We start from the raw sequence: 25,203 nt of genomic DNA on the forward strand, positions 1-25,203 counted from the left end.
GGTCTTTTTAGCCAAGAATCAATTTTCTTCCATTGGAAAAAAACAAACAAAAAAAAAAAAAAAGAAAAAAGAAAAGAAAACAAAAAAAACAACCAAACAAAAAACCCTACACTGCACTAGCAACAAGTTTATAAATTTAAATATAAGTCAGCAAAAGATGAATTTTAAAAACAAAGTATTAATTATTTAGACAATATGTGACCTAAAAATTCTACTAAGAATTGATACACTTACTCTTTAGAAAGGTTGTGATCCATATCCTTGGTGCTACAAATTTTAGGAAGTTTGCAGAAATTTGTATATTTAAATTATTCTGTATGAACAAGTGTGCTATAGAATTTGCTGAAAATACACATTCATGTGTAAAGTTAATAGAGTTACTCAGGAATGTAAATTTACTGATATATATAATTGGTTGCAGGCCAGGAAGATAATGCTAAGTATTTCAGTCCATATAATGACAACTTGCTCATCTGGAACATACTGTATCCTTCAGAACAGTATATCCGGGTTACTTTTGACAAGAAAAAAGGATTTGAACCATAATTAGTCAGGACAAAATTAACAAGTATTACAAGAAGGCATAATTTCTGTTGCTCTGAATTTGGTGCTTGATTATATCATAAAAGAAGTGCTGCATCAACAAAGACTTAGTTTTTTATCAAACTAGTTTCTCTAAAAACAAACACAATGCACCTCCCTACAATAAATCCTGCAGAATTCAGCAGGATGCACACACAGTAAACTTCTGGAAGACAGAAAAGGTCTCTTACTATACATCTGAGGACCAATCAGTGCAAGAAAACAGCCTGTTAACAGAGTCTGCAGTACAAAATAAAAGCACTAAAAAAGATTAAAAAAACCAATAGCTATATAAGTTGTTCATGAAACAAAACAATTTCAATGAGAATTATTTCTTATTGTACATTGTATTGTACAGAATACATGAAACATATATCTTTATATATGTAGAGACAGATGTATACATTCTCTCTTTAAAATATCTTTTATTAAATTCTATGTGTAAAGTTCAAGGCAATTCACTTTCTGCAAGGTTAACATTTTATGCCTCAGTTCATGGTGCCCATCTCTGCATTTAATGAGCAAAGCTCATGGAGCTAAAAATATCACCTTTCATTGCTTAATAACTTCAGTTAGCTAAAAATCAAGCACCTTCAGTTTCCACTGCAGACAAAGGGTACGGGTATTCAGCACCTCCAGGAGGAGAACATGAGGCCTGACTCTTCCTGAATGTGTGTATGTATGTGCATAATATGCACCACACACGTAAAATCCATTTTATTGACTTTTCTCAAAGTTGTGGATATTCAGTATGAAGAAATCTGATCATGCTTACACACTATTCAGTGTAAGGAATCAGATTTGTGCTTGTAAATCTATTAGCACAAGTAGGTTTTGTGCAGGCCTCTGCTGATCTAAGAATGAACTCTTCAATTTTGCTATCAGTTGAATACAACATTTTTTATGTCCCAGGAGAATGCTATATCAGTTTAATTGAGTGTTGCTTTAAAGTGAAGAGGGAAATCCAGTACTTTTAACCTTTACTGCAACCCTCACTTAATTTCAGCTGCCAGGGGTTGGGTGAAAGTAGAGATTATGAAACATAAGAATGATCTTATAGATTCTAATGATCTTACAGACTGTATAGACTTTCGTAATTAAAGTGATATTACTGTCCAGTGATCCAACTTTGTCAGAACTTCAAAATTCTATCAGTTTGCAATACCCATTCTTTTTGTTCTTTTGGTACATAAGCACAAATATTTCTGCAGTTTGTCATATTTTTCAGGTGCAACTAAGAAACATATGTAATGTACTGGTTTTGTAGCCTTAGAAAATGGTTGCTGCTGGTAAGATGTGCAACTTATACCTGTTTAAAGATTCATTCTTCAGTTTCATGTTTCTGCAAATGCTGTAAGTTTTACTCACCAACCCACAGACCAAATCCTGCCTCATAAGCAGCGGCTGCACACAGTCAAGCAGCATGAGGCACAAAGAATAAGGCAGCTTTTTGAAGAATCAAATCATAATTCTGGATTCCAAGACTTAGGTTATGCTACACCATGTTATATTTTCCCTGATTTAATCCACTGTGATAATATTTGCCCACATGCAATACTTCCAGCACATTCATCACTCAACCCATCATTCAACATATTTCTCAGTGAACTTTCATGATGAACAATATCTTTCTCTCCCTGTAATAATTCATTATTCACATTGTAATCATAACCCTTGCTGGTCATAGAGAAATTACTACTGCTGGTCCATTTCATGCCTACTTGTTTAAGAAATGTCAGAAACAAACCTCAAATACAACTGATTAGAAAAGAGTTTCTGTGAGAGTAACAAAGAGCCTTGGAAACTCCAGCCGACTGTAAAGGGTAAAACATGATTTACTTAACTGGATAGCATTTCTGACAATGCTGGGTGTTCTATACTTAAATATCAACAGCTACAGTAATAAAAGTTTTATTTTAACTAAGTTAATAGATAAATGTAGCAAAAGGCGTAGAAGGCTAATCTTTTTCAATGCGCCAGTGGCAGTTGCAAAGCGCTGCAGACTGGTCCAGGAAAGAGACAAAACAGTAATCACACTAGCTAGTGGTAACTTGTTTGGAAAATGCAAAAACAAGCAGCACAAACCAATGCTAATTTAAACACTTTGAGTTCAAGGGACACAACAGTTTGTGCACATCCATGCTAGGAAGCTTCGCAGAGCCATGACCCCTGGGAACATCTACTGGCACTGTTGGAAAGAGCAACACACACAGAGGACACCATTAAAAGTCACTTCCAAGCTCTGTAGTCTTCCTGTGGGGATGCAAGCCAAAGAGATGTCAGAATTGAGTGTGTTTCTTCCTATTCTTCCATTGCACTTTGCTGCATAGACATATCTTAGACAGCATTTGACAAATCGTCTCTGAGTTGCACTTCTCCATCCCTTGGGAACTGTAAGTCACTAGTATCCAAAAAAGCTTTTAGAAGGGTAAATGCAGTAAAGATAATGCCACAACTTATACATTAGGAAACAGAACACACACATAGATATCTTTCATAAATTTGCATCCAGAGGACAGCTGTTGGTCTAAATGAGGTTCTTTTCTTTTTTACAACCCTTACATTGACCAATGTTCTCTCCTTTTGTGTGTGTGCAGGGAGCCTTACATATTTCTTATGAGCAATTTTGAGCAAGACAGACCCCTATTCTCAGACGATCTTTTTATGGAGGCATGTATCTTAGTCAGAGTCAGCCTGTTCAGACAAGACACTAGTACAGTCTCCAGGCTGCCAACACTGACTGCAAGCCAAACTTCGTGGCACAGAGTGAGTAGGATGCAAGTCAGAAGGAGACATAAGTGAATACTGCAACACAGCTTCTGCTTAAGGAAGCCTTTTCCCTTCCCCACCTTGCTTAGCATCTCATCTGAGTCATGATGCTACGAGAGTGTTTGACTTGCTCAAGATGCTCTTTCCTCACTTTGTACCTTTCACCACCATTGGAAGTGGCCATAATTATTCCCCAGCCTTAGTGCTTCACACATTCAGGGCTGACTGTGAATACTTTGTGATTGCTTATGAATATGTCATGCTTATTTACTCTAGAAAAGGCTGTTAATTATAAACACATTTTGTAAATATGTATTACATGCATAGGCATACTAAAGAAAGAAAGAGAGCATAAAAGCTCACAACCTTTAGGATAAAAATAATTTCTAGAAATGTGAGCTACTGCTTAAGCAACACTATCTTAATCATTTCATTAAAAGATGCCCCATCCCTGGCAGTGTTCAAGGCCAGGCTGGATGGAGCTTTGAGCAGCTTGGTCTAGTGGAAGGTGTCCCTGCCAATGGTAGAGGATTTGGAACTAGATGATCTTTAAGGTTCCTTCCAGTGCAAACCATTTTATGCTATGCTATGGTAATTTATGGCTACAAGCCCTTCCCATTTTCCAGTTGACAAGAGAGATGCTGGTGCCCCTAACCATCCTGACGCAAGCAGCTTTTGAATGCTCTTTTAAAATAAAGTGGTGGGACACCCACCACCCTCAGCAACATATCCCTTACAGCACCTGACTGCTTAGCAACATGTCGTGCACCTGACTCCTGGAGGCTCCATCAGAGCATGATATTGCCTGCCCATACTGAGCTGGCACACAGCCAGAAAGAGAAGCAATCACCAGCAGCCTTTCTTCTGTGAAGATCCCAGTTAAAGTCCTTATGGGTGGCCTACAGTTCCTCAGAAGTTTTGTCTGGACGCTGGACAATGGGCAATGGGCAAGGCATCACAAGAGAGAAGAAGAAATAATTCTGGAAGAAAAACACAAGTCTAAGAATAAAGACTATTCAACAGAATACAGAAGGGAAGACAATGAAATTTAAAGCAGGTTTCTGGTGCATGAATGAGTCATTGTTTTATTCAGATATGTCATTGTAATTTGTGATGATAAAACCATTATTATCTCCATCTAAAAAAAAAAAAAAGCCAAAAGAAAACAAAAAAAACTACTCCAAAAATAAATAAAAAAAAGAATTCTTTAGCCTAATGCAGTCATGTAAACAGATGCCAGTGAAGACTAGAAGATAGGATGAAGTAAGATCCAAGATGAACTATCTATGACAAATAGGTTTCAGTGCAGAAGGTACCTGAAGAGAAAGAGGACCACAGGTTGATTTTTTTTTCACTTGGACCTTCACTCAGAGGCAGCCACTGCACTGCCCGCTGCATTGAGACTATCCTGTAGAAACTATTATATACTGTAAAAAACTTGCTCAAAACTCAGTGGTCCCAAGACATATGGATGTAGTACAAACCTTCATATAATGTATGAGGAATGTCTTCATGTTCTTTCAACAGCTCAGAAAGAAAGGGGATGCAGCTCTTCTCCTTAGAGGTAACCACTTGTGTGTCCATTGAAGAAAACTAAGGAAGGAAGAGATGAAATCAGTCGGTATATTCAACCATCTTGCTCAAATAAAAAGGTTGAATGAGGTAGCATATGCTCACTGCCCCATAGCAGGGAGCAGCCAGTTCTTTCTGCTTTTTTTACCAAGCTCTGCCTGACAGGGCAGCCTGTACTGCACATGCCAGGAACGTGGCTCTGTTCACCTCAGAAAATCCCTGTTCAATCTCATATCTACAAAATTCTCACCTTTGTCTGCTTCCTCCCATATGCCCACTATCATCTCCTACTAAAGTTGTGCTTTACATAAATACACTGCTATGAGCAGTGGAATTTAGAAAGCGACAATAAAATCCCCCAAAGATTTTACTTCAGACAAAATCATTAGCTTACTGAAAGTGTTAGAGGTGACCTCTGGCATAAAATGTAATGTGACAGTAAAGGGGTTACTATCTACAGATACATTCAAATCCAGTGCATGATAATAATTCAGAAATTGACAATCATTTTCCAAACCTCCTGTGCAGAATGCAGTTATTATTCCTGTGACTATCTCTTTAAGGAGGTGAGTTACAGAAGTATAAGATCTCTTGAGAGAAACTGTAATAAATCTTTACTGACTTGTCTTTTAAGCAGGAAGAAAAATCCATCTATGAAAAGGCTTCAAGGCAAAATGTTACCCAACTTTTTAGATTCAAACTTTCTATTTATTAGAAGAGATGTAAAGTTGTCTCCAGGTGCTTGATGTTACTTGTTCTGAACAGCGGAAGTAGTGATGCTACTCCAGGGGAAATATCTTCCACTCTGTCACTGTTGATCTTAAAATATAGTGTAGTATAAATACACAAAGTCATGTCTATCAGGCAGGTACTATTCCAAGATATAAATCACATACTCATGACACACATACAAAGTAGTGCTGTGTAGGCATTGAAAAGGGAATCTGATCAGCAGTATCTGATTTGCAATAGATCAGTTCATTATGACCCCTGTTCAGGGGCTGAGGTGTCAGCATCTGCACTGAATCCTCGAAAGGGATCAAGGTTTTCCTGGTTTGGTTTGCTTTATGTTGTTATACTAAGCTCTTCTGTTATTACAGTAAGCTTTTTTGTTGTTACAGAAAGCTCTTCGGGGTTTTGTTTTCAAACCAGTTCCTTCAACCTTCAAGAGCAAAGACAATTTTGCTGCTGAAACACACGATCAACTTAAGCAGCAAAATGTAAAATTCAGCATTTACTGCATTTGTTTCTAAACCTATTCCAGTAAATAGTCTCAAGAACTTTGATCTCTGACAGGTCTAATGGGTTTGCTAATAAAAAAGCCTAACTGTGGCAGCAAAATACACAGCAAGAGAGATTCCACAGATGTTTAACTATACCTATTATCACTGAAAATGATCTCAAAAAATTGCAGATACCCCTATAGGAACTACTAGGAGCTTTGTGTCCAGAACAGGAGTTAAAATAAGCATGGAGAATCCTCTGGTACAAAGGAAATGGGATAAAAGCTGTTTTCTAGCCACACATAAAACCATAGCCAAAATAATAAAATACTTTCCACTGATCAGATGGAAGCTAAGCCTTTTATTAATTCTCCTATACCACTGACGTCCCTGAAGTGGAATTTTCCACTTCATAGTAAGGTTGAACAAAGAATTGATACAAAGTGATCCTAGAAAACTGAAGTATACTGCAACTTTCCAGTAAACAGAGATTAAAGACCAGGTTGGTGATGCTGCATTAACATGTTTCTGAAGAGCACGATAACAATTACTGCTAGGTGATAATGGGTGGTTTGTCTCAAAATGTCCAATACTACCCAAGCACCCCAGTGAAAACCTTACTAGGAAAACTGTACTTATAGCTCCCCCTTGCTGGGAGATGTAGCTTCACTGGCGTTTGAGAGGAAAAGAAGCCAGGGGCATGGAAAGGTAGCTCTGCTTCCTGGGAGATGAAGACTGATGAATTTAGGTGAGGGACAGACCTGAAAGATTACTTTTTGTGAGATTAAGAAACTCAACTCATACAGTTAATCATGATTCATTCCATCTCTGACTAATGGGCAGGTGGTTTAGTATGCTGAATAAGATTTTTGTCTGTATCTAACTGATTACTTGTACAAGCCAACTTTTTTTCCAGTAACAAGTATAAGTCATACCAAGGAAATTATTGAATCATAGAATAGTTAGGGTTGGAAAGGACCTTAAGATTATGACTCTACTTTGGTAATTTAATAGAGTCATCTTATATAAAACTCAGAATCTTTCAAGCCTCTTGCTCAGTTTAGCCTGTGTTTTTGAACTCACATACTTAGGTAGAAAAATAATGAATGAGTGGGGAACTGCAAATATTTTCAAATATTAAGGCATCAAAAGTCTTTAGAGTAAAAAACATGTAAGTTGTTGGAGCAGAAACTTATAAAGCATGCAATTCAATAGACAAGTGCAAACCATTATTCTAACACAAGAACATCTAAACAGAAACACTGTCAAAAAGGGCCCACAGAATTAAAAGGTTCAGGAACTGCCCAGAGTGAACATTATCATTTCACCACCCTGTCAGGCAATGTGTTTATAAAATGGAGCTTCTTTCATGCAAACCTTGCACAAGACCACAGCTCAGCCAACATATCATTGTGTCCTTTTGGCTACCAAACTGTAAGAAACTAACCAAAAAGTCTCTAAAGAGCAAAGCAGGACAAAAAACAGCAAACAAAAGAAACAAAAAAACTCAACAAACCAACCAAACAAAAAATAAAATATAAAAAGCAAGGTGGAGAAAACAGACAGCCAAACTAAAATGGGAAGAGCTAAAGCTCAATCAGGGATTAAAAAAAACCCATGGTAACAATTTTCAGATATTTTAAAGATATATATTCTTCGTCTTCACTGGTGAAAGGAAAATAAGTAATGGGTTTAAAGTAAGAAAAGATGATACAAGGTAAACATGACAAGGAAAAATAAAATCTCTATAATTAGAAGGATAATCAGTCAACAGAATAGAGGAGCACTTAGGAGGGTGATTGACCTACTTGGCCAGGATGCTTTTAAGAACATAGCATGAAAACATGAGAAAGGCTCTCAGAATAACTGAATCTGTCTCAATAAAAGGATGACCCACAGGACCTCTCAAGGATCCTTCTAGCCATATTTATAACGATTAAATCAGTTTACAGTTTGGGTACAAAGCTTTCACAGTTGTGACATTATAGACACTTGGAAGATGTGCAATTGTGGGGATGGATCATATACTCCTGTTCTTGAAAACGGTAGCCGCTATTTGTGAGAAATGTGAGAGGCAAATAAATCTTCTCTCAAAGTGAGTGGAAGCAGTGGTTGCTATTGCCCAGAAAGCCAGCTACAGATAACGCTAGCCAGAAACTGAGCTATCTGGAGGAAGAAACAGGCCTATTCACTGTGGACATACTGCAAATTCAGAGATCTGATTGCTGTTTGCAGAAGCTGTTATTACACAGCCAAAGCCTAAAATGCCAGATGCATAAACACAGAGAGTGGCAGAAGGTCTGACAGGCAGAGATGCACTTATGGAGTCCAGAAACAAAATTAAAAGGATTTTTTAACAGAAAACCGTCTGCAAAAGACGCAGAGAGACAAGAAAGAGCAGGGAGATAGGAAGTCTTGGATTATTAAGCAGGAAAACTATATATACTTTCTGTTACCCAGTTCTACTGTATTAGGAGGATCAGGGTTTTGTAAATTATGGTTGAATCAAAAGAAGTTAGATAACAAATATGAAAATTAGCACTTGGCTGCAAAGCTGATATTGGTTCAAAGTTCTCCATTTTTCTTAGAAGTCAAACACATGATTTTAAAGAAAACAGGAGCTCTGTATTTAGCCTCAGATCATCTGGGTTATCAAGGTCATGATTAGTTTAACTGAATGTAAACATATGTTTGAAATTAGACCTATTCTTATATTTTTTACTCAGCCACCACGTAATGGGTGAAAATGGGTTTGGAAATACATCTTTGACTCTTAATAGTTCTCTTTATCTGTCAGCAACCTGATTTTCAGATCTCAGACAATGTAGTATGCCCATATTTGAATTCACTGCTAAATCAGGACTTAAATAGGCTTTTTTCTTTACAATCAAGTTCTATTTTTGTGTTGGCAATTCACTTCTGAAGAGTTAAGTGAGTATATAAATCTGCAAAGAATTCATTGCATTATTCTGAAATAAGACTGTCAGAAGAAAAAAAAATATAATTCTGAGGTGCAGGAAGAGAACATTTGTACAAAGAGTAACATGTTCACAATTTTTCTGTCTCATTTTCTGATATTTGAGACAGTTTGAACAAGTGATTTCATTTCCTATGACCCAGCTCTTTCTCCTGATAATTGTCCTCCAAAATATAATGCTTTCTTGTGGCAGTTCAGCTCTTTGCCATCCAAATGAACATAAGTGTTACAAACTCATAATTAAAACTACACTGAAAGAGCAACAATAGTAAAAATGAGCTATGTGGAGAAGAAAATTATTGCTAAAAAATAAAAACAAAAAAAAGGAAAAATATATTTGGACAACTGGAAGTTCCGTGTACCTCTCTTTTTAGCAAATACGGATTTAAAGTAACTCATTTATTCCACTTAGTTTGAAACAATAGGGTTATTCCCAATTTACACCAGTATAAGGATCAGAATTTTCCATTTATTTTTCTTAGGTATCAGTAATAACCCCTTGTTGCATGTATTTTGGCATCACATCCATTTCACTGAATAAGGAATTTAGGGGGAAACAAAGGTTTTGGAGAGAAAAATACTTTTTTTTAAAGTTGAGTCTTGGGTGTTCAAAACGAAGAAGAAATTTTTTTTATTTGTGTGGCTCCTAAAGATGACTTCTACTGTTAGGCAGTACACTTATCTTTCCTTAAAGTGAATCAGTTCCCTTAAGAGAGAAGCTATGGTCCCCCTGTCATTTCCTACATTCCCTCATCATAATTCCAGAAAGACCATTTTCAAATTATCGAACAGCAGCAGCATAGCAGGCAGAGTGTATTGGGTCAGAATGTATTGTTTGAGAGGAAAAGTGCCATCATCACAGTAACCTGGCTTCATTTTAGATTACAGTAATAACAACAGTCTGGACACCTTGGCAAGGCAGATCAAACAGTACTACAATAAAAAAAAGAAAAGAAAATAGAAGCATCCGTGACCAGATTTTCCATTTTCCATATGCAGGGTTTTTAGGATACTGTTCCCTACTGATTTTTTTAAAGTTTCATCCTGCAGCTATACTGCAGATAAAGAATGAAATGTGTCTTCATATGTATTATGCATCTTTTCTTATGACTTGGAAACAGCTTTGAACCACACTTGGAAGGCAAATGCAGCAAGACAGGAGTTTCATCAGAAACTCAGCATTACTGGTGTCTGGAGGTTAGTTATGACAGTAGTCAATACAATGTGGAGAGGGAGAGGACAAAACCAAATTTAGGGTGAAAAACTGATCAGGAGGAGCTGGATGAACTGTTTGCAGCACCAGGGAGAAGGAAGAAATAAGGAAAATCGTAAGCACTGCTCATCAGAGGAAGTGAAGAAGTAGGAAAAGGAGGAAACGGTAGTTCAGAGTGAACACCGAGAAGGAGCAATCTCAGTATCTCCTACCATGGCCTAATACAGAGGGAAAACTAAAAAAGAAATGGTGTAGAAGCAATCAGGTAACCTTCCAAAACAACAGAGTTCAGCTCTCAAACCTACAAAGTAGCAGACAGGAGACGATGGAGGGGATTCACCTATTAGTTTTTAATAGGCGTGAGGAACTTAGTTGGAACTGGATGATATTTAAGGTCCCTTCCAACCCAAACCATTCTGTGATTCCATGAACTTGTGGAGAATGCAAGAGAAGAAAACCAAATGGGCATAAGGCAAAGGATGGGAGTGCAGAACAGCAATGGTAGCAGTGGTGACAGGGAAAGGGAAGCCACAAGAAAAAAGAGCTAGAGCAGAAAGAGGTGGGAAGATGCAGGGGACAGAACAAATGTGGTGAGTTTCAGACAAGCACAGCTGCAAACAAAGTGAATAGTCCTGTAAGAAAAATTTGTTCAGCTCTTCTCCAGGAAAACGGGTTATATTCCACTTCACACATACATGCAGCCAAGCTAGAACCAAATGGAGTGTGTGGCATCACAAGGATGACATGTTCTTCCACAGCCAGCAAAAGTGCACACAAATTCCTGCAGAATAAGTGCTTCCAAAGCACTAGAAGTTCATACAGTTAAGGTGATCTTTCCTGTATTTAGCATTTCCATGAGGCTCAGCATATTCAAATCACAGTACAACACTGCTCGCTGTACAACAGCAGGCATAAGGCAAGCAGGGTGGGCTGTGGAGAACACAGACCACTGACTGGCCTATGCTATAGCTCAGAACAGGAAACACGTTTTGTGGGCCCCAGCTCAGCACTTGAAATGGAAGTCCAACCATCACCTTTCTGATTGATGCATAATCTTAAAATTTTGCATAATCGACATGTCCATTTAATTTGGTTTAAGCAACTCTGATGATAAAAGGTCATCTTTCACTGAAAGCATTGCCATTCCCACAACATTTTGTAATCAGAAAGCAACACCAAGGATTTCTGCCAGTAGTAGTCCTCCTCTTGTTCCTGTCCCATGCCACTACGTAACTTTTCTTATTGAACAAAGTTGTCTTCATAAAGATAATATCCCTCAGCATGTCACTCTATTCATTTCAGTGTCCTTTATCTTTTTTACTACCTACCTACTGATTTTTCTGCCAAGACCTTTTCATGATTAATCTGTTACAACTTTATTAGAAACTGTTCACTTACAGAAGGCTTGGGAAGGGTCATATTTACTCCTAATATAATTAAACTGACAGGAGTGGCTTTACCCCAAGAAAAAAAAAGACAAAAAAACAACTGTGTAGATTCACAATAAGTAATGAATTCCAAAATTACTCAATCTTTTCCACATCACTTGTTTGTCCTCTAGAGAGTTAAGGATTATATTGAGCCATACATCCTGGTCTTGTACACGTCCTTTAGTATCAGGAGATATCAACAGTAATTACATCAGGATCTCCAAGTTAGTTAATTGGACTTAAAATATTCTGATCATGAATCTAGATCAAACCTAGGTTTGAATCACAGGCATCGTAGCTACACAATAAACATTTGTTAGTTAAGTCCTGCCTCCGCATTTCATTTATTACCTATTGTTACAAAGTAAAAAAAAAAAAAAAAAAAATCATACTTATAATTACAGTCTTTCTTTCCCTGCCTACCTTATCACACATTTTGCTTCTGTTTCTTCTGTACCATGTTTCTTATCTCCTCCCTTTATTACCTCAAACCCATGTGTCCTGGTTTCAGCTGGGATAGAGTTAATTTTCTTCTTAGCAGCTAGTGCAGTGCTGTGGTTTGGCTTTAGTCTGAGAACAATGCTGATAACAAACATGTTTTAGTTGTTGCTAAGTAATGTTTACCCTGATCAACGACTTTTCAGTCTCTCATGCTCTGCCAGTGAGGAGGGGCACAAGAAGCGGGGAGGGAGCAAATACAGAACACCTGACCCAAACTAATCAAAGGGGTATTCCATACCACAGCACATCATGCCAGTGAGTTACCCAGAAGGGACCAATCACTGCTTGGGTTGGTCTGGGTACTGCTCCAGCCATGGTGAGCACTTGTATTCTGTGTCACTTGTTGGTGGGGGTTTTTTGTTTTGGGGTTTTTGTTGGTTGGTTGGTTGGTTTGTTGGGCTGTTGGTTTTTTGTTTTTTTTTTTTTTTTTTTGTCATCTTCTGTCTGCTTTTCACAAGCACTGTTCTCTTTTCCTATATGGAAATTAGCCATGACTACCCAACTTTGTATCTTCAAACTAGTTTCCACCTAAAAGTCTAAACATTGTCAGTTCCTCTCTGTTGTATTATTTAGTGCTAGGACTTCCCCCTGGGATTTTCCAGAGAGAAATGATTCTGTGACTAAGTTTTTAAAAAACTGAGAGCTGTGAAAGTATAAAGTTGAAAGGACAAAGGGAACTCTTTATCCTTCATAGCAGCAAGAAAACCCAGGAAGTTGTGAACTTTGCCTGGTTGCCAACATTTAAGAAATACTCTGTCCCTTTAACAGGCAAATCTAGGTACAGATCTCCTAGGCAAAGTTACTTGGAGATAGTATGAATAGATTTTAGGCCATACCTCACAGTTATGTGGTCATCATCTATTTAAATAGTGAGAAATCTTACTAATGGAAGAACTTAACCAGGAAAATAACCTAAGATGACCATTTTGCATAGCAAAAATTAAAGCCATGCTGTATTACAGTGCTGCAGCACCCATTCCACCTCATACCACACTACGAAAACACTTGTGACCATGTGTTAGTCAGCTCTTCACAGATACGCACCATGTAACAGTGAGCAGTCAGCAGACAGCTCTGCTCTCTTCAAATAGTTGCTCCTGTGACTTTACTACTCAGGCTAACATCAGCTGATGTGATATTTTCATGGCCTCCAAAGGCACTGTAGGGACAACACAAATGACCTGCCATTTCCACAAAACCCAACACAAAATGTCAGCTGTTAGAGTAGTTTATGCCAGTTTGTGTTTATAAGGTGCCAAGGAAAGTAATTATTGTGGTTACGAAAAATGTCACACAAAGTGTCCTCTAGAGCCTGAAGCTGGGAAAACACAGAAAGGCAAAGCATCCTCTACAAAGCTGTTAGCTAAAAGGCAACATAGGAAATACACAGATGTAAAATTTGCTGGTTTAGGCAATCTTCATGCAAATAGGAGGAGGATAGCACCTCGTGGTCATCATGAGCCAAATTGTGGAAGTGCTTGTGAAGCAGCAAAACCACCAAACTCTGCATAAAGTAAGGCTCACATAGCAAGCCCAGTCGTCAGGTAAACAGTGGTGGTGAATCACTGCAAGAGGCAGACCAGAGGCTGAACTTCCTTGCCTCAGGCACCTGCCAACTAATTCTGAAGAACACCAGTAAAATATAACATATGTTTGTAAGTATTCGGGGGGGGGGGGGGGGGGGGGGGGGTGAAGCAGGGAGTGAGAGGAGGAATGCAGTTCAGGGAATAAATAAGTATGTTGCTGTAAATACTGAGGCTGGTTATTCTTTTGCCTCATGACTTGATTTTATCACACATACTGAAAGTACTTTGGGTTTAATATCTCTAGCTTCTGGGTAAAGACACTTTTTTTCCCATTTCCTTCCCTCAATTGTACATCCACATTTAGGTTTCACTTCTGCTTCATCTTTATCTTCCAGCAAGTTCTGTCACTATTTTTTAAAATAGGAAGGTTTGGGGGACAGAGAAACTGTGCCAGGACCTATATTCTTTGAACACAGGTTCTGTAAACTTGCAGGTATACAGTACAGCAAAATGTCGACATCTTCACTACACCCTTCCACGAGCAAAAATGGGGCCACCTTTTTTATCCTCAGAAACCCAACTGCAGAGTATTGCAATCTGCAATCTCTTCTTCCACACTGGGGATCTTTTCTTCCCTGTCTGGATTAAGGAGGGATACAGTGTACCCATCTGTTTAAATGTGGTTCTGATTAATACACTGTCAGTCACCCTGAAAACATTCAGATATTAACTTGCTAATATGAAACTTGAGCTAATTAATAAGCTTGTACACACTCGTGCAAGTGTGTTCATGTGTTGATATACATGTGAAGTGAGTGTGCCAACAATGGATTCTCACCTACAGCAGAGCAGAGGACCCACCAACAGGGAGGTGAGCCAGGAGAGAGTCCCCAGGTCATGCTCCACCTTTTGTTCCTCCTCTAGAGCCAGCACAGCAGAAGCAATAGCTCCCTCTGATAAGTTTTTAGATTTGTCATGTCTGCACCCACTGATGTAGAAATTATGAAAGTGGCACCAGGAGCAATGATGGAAGGATAATTAAAAAATAATTAACAAGAATAATTTGCAAGGGGCCAAGGGACAAGAGCTTTTATTTCATCAGCTGGTGTAAGTGATTAAATAGGTACACAACACTGCAATAAAAGTATCAGTTTTCAAAAAGGGAGAGGAGAGAAGGTGTAGAGGGAATAATTACTGATTACTTGCTTTTTTTTGTTCTTTTGTCAGACTAAATAACTTGCATGACCAAATAGTTTATTCCAAGACAAGCAGTTAACAAATCACCTACCCACACTCTGAAGAGTAGCTCTGGCAGCATGATGGTATCTGATGGAGAACACAGCTGCACAGATAAAAGGAAAGAGAAGCAGCAGAACAATAGACTCTCTGCACTTCAATGCCCCTGGGTGGGGGCATGATTGGAGGAAGGGAGGAATTCTTGCTGCATCTGCCATCAGCTGTCACACTGTTCTTCTCATTGGAAAGCATTTATTGCTACAAAAAAGAGAAGAAAAAGAATGAGTTCCCTCATAATATTTTGTGATCTGTTTTGGTTTCCAAAACTAAGATTACACCCTAAAAAGTACACACCATAAGACTTGCTTTCAGCCAGTCACATCTTCTTAACAGATGATTGTCTTCCCCCAGCAGAGATACCTTCCCCATCATCTAGCAATTTTCTGCTGCTGGTCAAGGTTGCTGCACTGTGACTAGTACCAGACTGCTTCCCAGTAAAGCATGAATCCCACAGTAAAAGAATAAATCTCAGTGATATCATGCATTCTTCTGAAAATAATCCAGCATCTTTCATTTGAGCATTTTAGCTCTCATCCCTTCTTCCTTTCAGGTCTTGTGGCCACCAGTTCCTGCATGTGAACAGGAGCTTGCTGTCAACCTTATCATGGGCAAGAGCTGTTTCTTCTGTCTTAGATTAAAAATCAGGAGAGCTGCTTTTTTCCAGGGTAGTTTCAATGTACATTGATCTCTGGTTCCCTGAAGCTCCCTATTCTTGATATTCCCCTGTATTTGGCTTCTGCTAGAAATGCGATCAAAATTGTACCAACAGCAAAATGATTCACCTGTACAAGAACTAGCCTAAAATGTACAACAGGCCTGAGAAGAAGCTTCTGTTATTAAAATACTTCGCTGTGAAAGAATCAAAATCCCAGGTCAGCATCTGAGCTGCAGATTTTGCGCCAGATTCCCAGGCCAGTACAGCATGAACATGTTTCTGGGAAGTATCCAATCCTTTGAATACTTTTCTAGACCTTTCAAGTTCACCAAGCATTAATGACTGTACGAAAAATGCAAATTAAGTACCGTATGTGAATTCAGAATTAAAGCCTTATTGAGAACAATGTGGAAATATACATTCCAAACGCATTTCTGCTTGGAAGCTAAAAGAAGAGCAGCTTTTAGGGTTTTGCCAGGTTCCCCCATTGTAATTCTATCCTTCCTTTTGAACAGCTCTCTATGTAAACCATGACAGCACAGTTAAGCACAGTGATTGTTAAATGCTTCCTACTGTTCAGTGCAGTTTTATCAGAGGTTTTCAAATGCAGCATCTTTATCTGTACTGCCTTTCAGTCAGTGCTAAGTGCCTGCTTCTCACCACTCCTAATAAATATCTCTTCTGTAAGTTTGATCTTCCTGCTGTCACAAGTATTATACAATATAAAAGCCAGGCTTCTAGCAGCAGAGAAGTGCATCTAGTCACGTGCCAGACGCATGTCAATTTCTTGTGCTCTGTCCTGTTTTATTCAGTACAGGGAGCAGAAGCAAGCTACCTGCCACTGCAACAAGGGCTAAAGTCTTGCCTGCACTAGGCTGGAGAGTCTTATAATCACAGTAAGATTTTCCTAGTGCCCCTAAAATACAACACATTCCAATGAAACGAATTACCAGCAACTTACTCAGGAGTGAAGATTGCTCTTGACCCAAGCAAGGTTAATTGTCATTTTAGTCTCTATGCACTCTTTGCAGTAGAAAGCATTTCCAAACAAAACCATGGAGCTCCCAAAGTCCTTATTTTCCACATTATCTGTTCTGTTTTCAAGATGCCGGTTTTTTTCCCTCCACTTTTTTTTTTTTTTCTTTTTTTTTTTGTAATCACCAAAGTTGTCTCTACACAAAGGAAATTCTCATATTATTTCAGTGTCATCTCTGATAACATGTAATCCAAAAGCAGATGGCACAAACACTGCTGTGACAGATAACACCATTAAACTCCACCTTAGACCTTCCCAGAGCAAATCTATTCCATGTCCTGCCTACAAGCATGCAGAACTCCTCACATTAGGACTGCCAGAATAAGTTGGAGGCCACAGATGTCAGGAAAAAGTGGACCATTATCAAATATCAGCAACAACTACAAAACCATTTTCTGAAACAAAGCTCCAAAGTCATCCTTTTATTCATATGCATATATGAAATTCCCCGAAGTGTATGGTACTTTGTCATAGGCTCGCACAGCACTATGTCCCCTAGAGCATGACACTGTTGCTCAGAACCTGGGGCAGACTACAGTATATTCAGATTCTTTCCTCCTTTTCCCTTCAGCCTGAAAGTTCCACATGTGTACCAGAAAAATATGAAGAGCTTAAAAAAAATATTAAAAAAATTAAAAAAAAAACTTAAAAAAAAATTTCAAGGCTTTAGATTTTCTATAGTTCCCTGCTCAGTAAAATCTACCAAAACAAAGCTCTAATAACCTGCAGAGCTGGCTGGTGCAAACGGAGTTTCTCATCTGCTAATGTAACAATTGCAGGTAACAGTGGAGTATCTACAATTATTCTGTGAAACATCAATCAGTTAACTTTCAGACTCACTGTCACCACACCCTGAAGAGGGAGCTTCTGGCTATGGTAGATTTCTAACTACAGATAGGCATTTCATAACTTGTACTAAGTTAACTATAGATTTGACCTCTTTGTAAAAAATGGAATATCATGCCATTTCTCCAATAAATGTTTCTGAAATGTTAGAATATTTTGGCTTGATGTTTTCAAAACCACTAACATTTTTACTTTTTACTTTAAAAAGCTGAAAGTTTTCTAAAAATAGTTTTAACTGAAATGCCAGCAACAATAAAAAGCATTTCATTCCTGGCCAAATTAAACTTTTAGGGGAGGGAGAGGTGTCAAACAAGAAGTTACACAAAAAAGTTTTCCATGGTTTTGATTCAGTCTCTGAAAACATGCTTTCATCTTTACTCCTGAGTACAGGTCATTTGTGCCTTCTACAAAAATCTCAGAGCTGTCATAAAGTGATAAATTCAAAAGTCCCACTTAAGATAGCCAACTGCTAAGAAAAAATATGAGTTAGCCAGAAATTTGGTTTAGACTGAAGTTAGATGGTTTCTCAATAGTTAAGGAGCTGAGGTTCAAGAACAGTTTTCCCATAGGAACACGAAAGAAAACATAACAAATTTAACACGCATTTTGCCAAACATGTGAAAGAGATTACAGGATGTGACATTTCACAATGCAATAGATTGGTTGTATAATACAGGAATCACCAGTCCCTGTAAGTCTCCCACGACAATTACCATCTACAGGAATAATTTCAGAAGCTATGGAATAAAAACTCATAAAGCATTAGATATACAGTTTATAACTATATCTGTGTGCACATACAGAAAACAACTGAAGGCAATGCTAAGTTGGACTGAACACCTTCACTCTCAGTAGAGGAATAATCCTTGTAGTGTAATTTCCTGAAGAAAAGGATATCAAAGCAGTCATGTGCTATTGCATAAAAGCATTTAGAAGCATGGCTCACTGATTGTACTGTAAATGGCTTGAGCTCTATCATGATAAGGCTTTTGAGAGAGCAAGAATTGTCAGGTATTGTGTAAAAGTCTCTGCTCAAGGATTCTGGGAGATCTGCAGCAAAATCAGGAAAAAAAAATAAAAATAATACAATTTTGGCTAGAAACTACTGTGGAAACTTAAACTTTTACGGGCAAGACACCCAATGCTCTCAGCTGTCCCACGGACAAAGGGTAATCCACATGAACAGGAACACTGCAGGTGTGAAGCCAAACTCCAAAGCAACTTCTTTCACAAAGAGGGAGCCCTGGTGAGGGGTGGACTGGATGGGGTCCTGGCACCTGGAGATATTTCCACTCCTTTCACAAGCATAATGCATTGAGCAAAGCTTTTGGCTAATATTCACAAATTGAAAAAAGTAGATCTCCCCAGCTTTTATCTTGTAAAGTTTTCCTCACAATTTTTCCTCTGGCTCAGACCCTCCCACCTCACCAGGCTAGTGCTTGGCATATATCCTGATATCATCTAAAGTGACTTCTTTATTTCCATACAAAGAGCCAAATGAAGTTTTTGAAGTGGGAACACTCTTCTTCAAGGAACAAGGCTATATCTCCCATATGTTTTCAAAGAGGCAGACAAATATTCATCAGTTAATAACATCATAACTATCCTGATGAAACCAGCAACCTAAAGTGAAGCCTTCTGGTTTTCATTGCTTACTTTCTACCACATCCGTTCCTTTAACATAATTACTTACAATGCTGAACGTTTGACAAAACTGGAAAAGCTGGATATAAAGACAAAGAAGCTACCACTGGCATGTGTTATAGGTGCACCCCTTATTTTTGCTCATGAGGACTGACCAAATCAGCAGGTTAGGATTAGGGTTTTATTTCATTCTTTTATCATGAAAATTGGCAGTGACAATTTTATCAAAATTACTTTTAACTTCAAATCACATTGATACTTGTTTGTCCAACTTCCCATGCTACTATGAAAATACTGCCAGTGTTTTTTAGCACTTTTAACAGCATAAATACAAGAGGAAAAACATATATATTACTTGAGCACCTGGCACAGACCAATATAAACAAGACAGAAAACTAACATACTGCCTGGTTTTCGATACACGAGGTAGAAGACAATAGCTTACAGAATCATTGTTAAAAGACTATACTGTCGGATGTTCACAAATAGATGTTCACAGATATGCTGTGACCTTTCACTGATAGCGTGTGACGTCATATATAGTAACAAAGGGGAAAACGATTTGAAATTTTACTTAGCATTACATTTTTCTTTGTACTGACACCCTTGACAAAGAAGCCTATGGTGATATGAAAAGGACCATATTGACCCCTTCACTTTTTTAGCAGGAGGGCTGGCAATAACTGTCTCTTTTTATTAATACTGTTTCTATCTAGAATTGTAATGACCATTCTGCACAGGTGAAATGAAAGGCATTTATTTTGTGCCTAACCCCTCACTGGGGATAAAAAAAAAAAAAAAAAAAAAAAAATAAATTAAAAAAAAAAAAATCTGTGTATTGCACTAATTTGCTGAATAACTTTTTGCTGCTGAGGAGAAACAGCCCTTCAGGGCCAGCCACCTCATCTGGCATGTTCAGAAACTAATTGGAAGTTGCTGTGCCTGAGCAGTGGGATCTCACCATTGAGCAAGCCAGAGACTCCAGCTCTCTGTGCTAATGTGATCAGAAATGATGACACTGATTACAAAGAAGTTCCTTGAGTACAAACTGTGTCTTTCTTGCAGCACTAATCAATGTTCTCATAAAAAGTAACGGAAACTATGGGACAGCACTGACAAACCCAAGCGAACTGTTACATGTTAGACTTGCCTGGGCGAGCTCACTCTGTTGAGATATGAACTAAGATGCAATCATCTCCAGGCAGCAGCAACAGCAATGAATTGAACAATTAAAAAACATTTCCTTTACAATCACTCCTCTCTAGATTCTCTTCTAGAACAGAGAAGTTTATTGGATATTTTAAAGTTGAGATTTCTAGTCAAGACATGTTAAAAAATAAAATTAATTTCTCTCCCTAGCAAGAAATCTACAGTAGCATGTATCACTTTACTATGGGACCTGAGGATACGCCTGTACTGCTGTTACCACCCAGTTGACCTGGTTTCAGCTACGATAGAGTTAATTTTCCTCTTACTACCTGGTGCAGTGCTGTGTTTTGGCTTTAGTCTGAGAACAATGCTGATAACAGCCAATGTTTTAGTTGTTGTTAAGTAGCACTCACCCTGATCAAGGACTCCTCAGTCTCTCATGTTCTTCCAGTGAGGAGGGGCACAAGAATCCAGGAAGCAGCAAATACAGGACACCTGACCCAAACTGGCCAAAGGGGTATTTCGTACTACAGCACATCATGCCAGTGAGTTACCCAGAAGGGACCAATCACTGCTTGGGTTGGTCTGGGTACTGCTCCAGGCATGGTGAGCAGTTGTATTCTGCGTCACTTGTGAGTGTTTATTTTTTGTTGTTTTGTTTTGTTTTGGTTGGTTGGGTATTTTTTTTTTTGTTGTTCCCTTCCCCTCCCCCCCCCCTTTTAGTTTTATATTCTCTCTTCTTGTTATTCCCCTTATAGTTAGTAGTACTAGTATACTGTACTTTAGTTATTAAACTGTTCTTCTGTCAACCTGAAGGTTTTACATTCTTTTGATTCTCCTCCCCATCCCACCTGTGGAGGGGGGATAAGGGGGATGAGCAAGCAGCTGCATGGTAGTGAGCTACCAGCTGGGTTTAAACCATGACACCAGTATAACCAGAATATCCTACATCACTTGCTCACATAACTGACAGCAGCAGAGATACAGCACTGTGTTTCTCAGTGAAAACCTGTCTGGGAAATTTAGCCTACACTTGAACAGGTTTAGCAGCCTGCACTAGGTTTTATTGCCATAATGATGGTGTTAATGCTAATTTAAAAATAGTTCAAGTCTTTTCTATAGAACAGCCACCCCAATCTCATTTGAAAGAATAATCTGAGATAGCAGCAGTCAAAAATCTTACTTTGGCTTCACAACTTCACCAGTACCAATGTAGCTAGGGATTTGTCTTTCTTGTGCTTTTTCAGAGGGAAACACCAAGTCTGTGGCTGTCTTGCAGCCTGATTTATCTCAGAAGTCCTGAAGCTGCTGAGTTAAAGAGGGAGCCAAGAGCAGTTTGTAAAACAGCAGCTCCCCAAGCCTGCTGAGCGTGAAATAATGTGAATTAAAACATCTCCAAAACAGATAATCACACACAGTAAGGAATGCTATTGGTACAATCAAAGGTGTTATTCTTAATTTCTTGAAGCTCTGAACTATGCCAGCAAATAGGAGTAGGATTTGAGAGACCTAGACCTGAAGACTGGTGCCCTGATCTTTCATTTGAACTGGCCTTATTCACCCTGAGCAAGGCTCAAGGTATTCCTCTGGACAAAGCACGGGTCTTAACAGCATCCCATCTCATATCTAAGTTTGTAGCCTGTAGGAAAACAGTAGAAAGATTTATTTACTCGGCAGCTCAGTGTCAACAGAATTTTATTAACATTTGGATTTTGGCTTCTAATACATTATCAGGTGTCATGTTGTCTTTTTCAGCTGCAGAAAGAATCCATTTCCTTTCATGAATGGCACTTGTGGATCTCTGTTCAGGAATGCGTAAGCTTTCCATTCCCTACCTGGACCCAGTTTGACAACGCAACTACTTTTGTATCTTAGGAAGATGTGCTTCAGTCATGATTGTCCAGCTAGTTTTTGCTCTCTATTACCAGTACCAATACTGTCTTCTCTTGTTACTTGTAGCCTTGGTGCTTTTGGATTGCAGATTGAAAATGTGCCATCATGCTGCTGTGAAAGAACCCGATACCTTCCTGCGATGGAATCATCAAAATACAGCCCAGAAGGTATGTGGAGTAGTTGTGTTACTCTGTTTAATGCGGCAAAAGCTCCCATTGCAACACTGTGTCCAGTTTCAGGTGCTAGACCGGAGGAAAGATGTTGAGTAACTGCACCTAAAGAATAGCTACAAAAGTAACCAGAAAGCATGAAAGAACCAGGGTTAGCTAAGCTAAAGTAAGTATGACTGAGTGACGTCAAAAATATAAAAAGTTTGTGTGAAGAGGAAGAGAAAAATCTGTTCTCTGTGCTTGTGGTAGAGGGAGCAACCAATAATGATATGCAAAGTGCATCAAGAAGGATTCAGATTAGACCTCAGAAAAAAACCTGCAAACATTCTTGGCATGCAGGCAGCTGATCCTGCCTCATGGTGGGCAAATTAGTCTTCTGAGGCACACATCACAGTTCTATGCTACCCAAAGAGACTGGTCCACAGAAGGAGAAAGCTCAGCACCATTTCCTTTGGAGAGCACAGTTTGACCTACGGGTTGTACTGGAGATGATGAGTGCCTCTTCCAGAGGATTCAGCTCACTGGAAAAGCAGGCTCCAACATCAGCTAGACACTGTATACCCACACTGCCACCACTATGAAAACATACACACCTCATAAGGAAAACAAGAAATGAAATATCAGTTCTCACTTTACAGACATCAGCCACTTGTTCTAGTGTTTCTACATTTCCATCATTATCAGTAATTGTGAAAGCAGCTTTCATCTTTAAACCTTTGGGCAACTTACATTATACACTTTCCAAAATTCTTTTTCTTCTATTTCTTGCAATATCAGTAAACAGTAGCTTTTCTAGCTTCATCCAGGATACAAACCTTAAGGCAGAGAGATGTTGTTCTTGAGCTCTGGCCTTTTGAATCCATATACTCAGACTTTGTCCTTTAGTTCCCTCACTCCTAAATATTTTGGTTTATTTTATCTTCACTTTCAATAGAAGACTCAAATTATATATTTTACCCCCATATGACTGGATGTCAGGATGAAAATTAGAATGAAACATATAGTTCCTTTTTCATCAGAATAGCTTGCAGAATTTGTTCCTTCACCTTTTTATCACCTCTACATGTTGTATTATTACACTACTAAATGATGAAGAACTCCAAATTGTATTTTTCAGAACTATTTGTGCCTAGTATGTCACTCATATCATCTTATATATGAACACACACACAAAAAAAAAAAAAATGCTTTATCTGTCCTCAGTCATTCATCCATCTCAGTGTTTTCTCATAAGGTAAATTCTTCCAATTACTTTGGGCAGCTGCAGAGAATTTTTTATGGGATAGAAATGTTTTCCAATAAGTTATGTCATCTTTCATCTATAACTTACAATCCAATATATACCAACAAGAAAACTTATGGAGATACTCACCCAAGATGACTACAAACAAAAATGAGTTTAAAATAACTTGAAAGAATTTATAACTAATAATATGTCCTCATCTGTATAGAAAACAGTTATTGAAAGTCAAGGAATCACGTGCAAGAAAGTCAAAATACTGTGGAATTGTGGAACTCCCCTGATGCTGCAAAGCTGCTAGATGGCAGTAACTAGGAGCTAAGATGGGAGTCAGGCATGCACACTGGTAAATAATAATAGTACTACAAGATAAAAATTGTCATGTCATAAAGAAAATTGATTAATAGGTTATTCTACTCAAAAAAAAAAAAAAAAAAAAAAAAAAAGATTAACCGGCAACCAAAAATTTCAATTAAATTACTGGTGTTTGGCTCCAGTTGTTTCTTATAACGCTATACAAAAACAAAGTTGTATTTTTTCTGATCTATATCTGTGCAAACAAATATGCTGCTACAACAGCAGGGAAAATTTACACCAAGATGTTTCTCCTTGTTCTTTAACAGACTGTAAATTTTCTATAATAGACCATAAATTTCTGTTGTACAAATTGTTTGTATGCATGAAAAAGCATCTAGGTAGGTGCATGTGAAACAAATCTCGGATAGAGAAGGAAGCAGGACATCTTAATAAAATTAAGCTACTTTTACTTGACTTTTCTCATCTCCACTCATGATAACAAACACAGCCTGTAACAATACCAACCAGATACTAGCCCCATGATGCTAGGGTGAGTAACATAGAAAAGGCTAAATGGGCTGCCTGTATCTACAGTGAAAATGCCAGAGACTGAATTTAAAGTTAGGACTTTCTTGGCTCCTTGCCCAGTTCTTAAAAACCTGGACTACTGCCTTGCCGTCAACACATACATTTCCCTGCAAAACTGCACAAACTGAAAGCCTCCAGCCTCTGCTGCATTAGCAACTTCATCTCCTCAACCTCTCGCTTGTGGGTTGAGCCCTCTTAATTAAGATTCAAGAAGACCAAAATGGCTGCTGCTCAGGGTCACTGAGCAGCCCTGCACCAAACTCTACTGCTCTGAAGAGGAATGTTTGGTCAGGCGATCTGCTCATTAGGGAGTCTGGAGGGTCTGTGTGTATTGTCAGACCATGGGTCACAGCTTTTCACAACCTCTCTCTGCACTGGGGCAAGAAAACTTAGGAGGCAAACTGCTGATGAGTTCTGCCATTGTGGGGAGATGTGTTTTGCACCAGACCTGTATGCTTACACCCAGCAGGGAGAATTCCTGTCCCCATTAGTTACTTCAGTAAACACTTAATGGTGTTTCAGCTTGTTATGACATGATGTTTTTCAGGTACATACATAGGAAATCTTCCTAATCCAGCTCTCTGTGTGTTTACACA

At 38.5% G+C, this 25,203-nt stretch overlaps 1 long non-coding RNA gene across 5 annotated transcripts in view; it reads right to left on the reverse strand.

Moving 5' to 3' along the window:
• Positions 1-25,203, reverse strand: part of LOC136015260 (uncharacterized) — a 149,528-nt gene that overhangs the window by 38,696 nt on the left and 85,629 nt on the right. For 4 of the 5 annotated variants that reach the window (XR_010613135.1, XR_010613131.1, XR_010613133.1 and 1 more), the window contains 2 exons: positions 15,082-15,287; positions 4,836-4,944 (listed from right to left, as the gene is read on the reverse strand). This is a non-coding gene — a long non-coding RNA (uncharacterized LOC136015260). Of the gene's footprint in view, positions 1-4,201; positions 4,332-4,835; positions 4,945-15,081; positions 15,288-25,203 lie in introns of all 5 variants that reach the window. The other variant, XR_010613132.1, reaches the window with a different exon arrangement.

The sequence above is a fragment of the Lathamus discolor genome, chromosome 5, assembly GCF_037157495.1.
Source record: "Lathamus discolor isolate bLatDis1 chromosome 5, bLatDis1.hap1, whole genome shotgun sequence".
Lineage (NCBI taxonomy): Eukaryota > Metazoa > Chordata > Aves > Psittaciformes > Psittacidae > Lathamus > Lathamus discolor.